General features: G+C 37.0%; 1 long non-coding RNA gene across 1 annotated transcript; it reads right to left on the bottom strand.

Annotated features, from left to right (window-relative positions):
• Positions 1-502: 502 nt before the first annotated feature.
• LOC116724808 (uncharacterized) lies at positions 503-1,826 on the bottom strand. The gene is made up of 2 exons (XR_004340280.1): positions 632-1,826; positions 503-555 (listed from the first exon to the last, which is right to left on the bottom strand). It is a non-coding gene; the product is annotated as an uncharacterized LOC116724808 (long non-coding RNA).
• Positions 1,827-2,110: the final 284 nt, after the last annotated feature.

Genomic DNA, 2,110 nt, shown 5'->3' with positions numbered 1-2,110 from the left:
TAGAAAGTGACAAATTATTTTGCAATGGCTAAATCAAAACATTTAATAAGCTAAATTGTACTTTATTAAAATAAATCTGGATGTGGATATAGCAAAGTGCAAAAATGATTGAAAACAGGTGCAGTAAAAGTCTGGAAAATCTTGTGTGTGTGAGTGGCTTTAGTACAATTGCTGACCAAAAAAACTACTTTTCCTTCAACGAACTTCTGAAACATGAAAGTATTTCGTCATGCCAAACGTAAAGCCTCCAGGTTTTGGCTTTGCACATGGTTTTACAAACTTCACACTATTTTTTTCACATTTTGTCACAACCATAAAATTATTATTCTTTTAAATTTTGTGAGAGGCCAACACATAGAGGTACGCAATTGTGAACTGGAAGGAAAATGATGCATGATGTGAAGTGTGGCATGCATATGCATACCCCTCCTCTAAACCTTTTAGGGCACATTTTTACAAACCCAAAAAGAGAAAGAACCCAAAAATGCAGGCAGGCACAGAGCATGTTTAACAAGGTTTATTCTCAATATGCAAGTGGTGGGAGTCGGATAATCTCTGTAGAGAAAGAGTACAGTTTAGGAGCTGTAGAGAAGTCAGAATTTGCAAACATTAAACAAAAAAAGCCACTAACCTTTTTCTGGACCAGTGTACAGGCTTTGATCTGAGATGGATGTCCCTACACGCTTTTTATCCTTTGTGAGCTTCCAAAAGAAGGTGACCGTCTCTGTATCCAAACACTTCCTTTCCTGCCTGGAAGCTGTGCTGTTGCTTACACCTCTCTTGAGAGGAAGTAGGAAGCAGAGGGCGTACAGGATGATGTCACAACAGGTAATGGGAAAAAAAAAAAAAAAAAAAGAGAAAGAAGTATAGAGCAGTCTTGGTTCGGCACACAGAAGTCAGAAGACACAGCAGTAACAAATTCAGGATCCAGAGGGATAGCAGTGAGATGGACAAGAGTCACGGACAAAGACGGAGGGATAAGACTGTTTATCCTAGGGATTGGTAAGGCTTGGTGGTCAGGACACAGAAACAGAGTCAATGCCCAGAGATCAGATGCTTGGCAGAAGTCAGATGAAGGCAAGGCAGAAGAATCCAGGGTACAAAGTTCTAATGAGGAGGTCAGACAAGGGCATGGAAGAAACACTGGACATCTACTGAGGGGGAGAGTTTTCAACAATCAGGCACTGACAAGCAGGCAGGAGAGCGCTTAAATAGAACAGATTCTATGTAGGTGAAATCATGCTGATTGCAGCAGTGAAGGTGTGTGTGACCAGGAAGGAGAAAAGGGTGATATGTACGCATCGATGGAGATTTTTAAGCTTTACCACAAATTTGGAGCATATAAGTTAAACATGTGCAGTGATAGCAGAATTCATAGCTAAAATTTGTGGGCTATCAGAAGCTAAAGTTCTGGCTTGAAAAAGGAAAGGTAAATAACAGACACATAATTCATATTTAATGCTGGTACCATGTTAAAGTGCCTTGAAAAACTAAATAAACAAAAACAATACTCCCCATATTTACAATCTGCAGACAAGTTTGGTTAATTTATGTTAAAGTGCACTTAGGATGTTCAGCTGGTTTAGTCGATCGCAATACAAATCCAAAAGGAACAGAACCCAAAAAATGGAAAACATTTGTAGAGGCACTAGTTTGAAGGACGGTTCACATCATACACAGAAGTATCATTTTTGATTCACATCTCCAAAAGAACAGGAGCAGAACAGTTACAGTCCAAAGATTTTATGTCCATATAACAACAATAATCCAGGAAAATAGTTGTAGTTCATAAACCGAGTGTCCATATAAAAACAATCCAGGTAAATAGCAATACTGCATAAACTGAATAATAAATCAAAGATGAGGAGAATACAAGTTAACATTTGAATAAAATTATACACTTAAAGATGTAAGAAATATGCATTCATTTCAAATTATTTACAATCATTTAATACATTTTGCATTCAATATCTAAATAAACTAAATGCTTAACCCAAGCCAAATATTATAAATGCTAAGTTTGCTCTCTTATTAAATAGACTTAATAAGGTCATTTTAAAACATCCTCCACAGCAAACAAGAACACAGAAAACAATAAATCAATGAAAAC

Source organism: Xiphophorus hellerii, chromosome 8, assembly GCF_003331165.1.
Source record: "Xiphophorus hellerii strain 12219 chromosome 8, Xiphophorus_hellerii-4.1, whole genome shotgun sequence".
Classification (NCBI taxonomy): Eukaryota; Metazoa; Chordata; class Actinopteri; order Cyprinodontiformes; family Poeciliidae; genus Xiphophorus; species Xiphophorus hellerii.
Note: the sequence above shows the minus strand (reverse complement) of the source record. Positions and strands in the feature narration are given on the sequence as shown.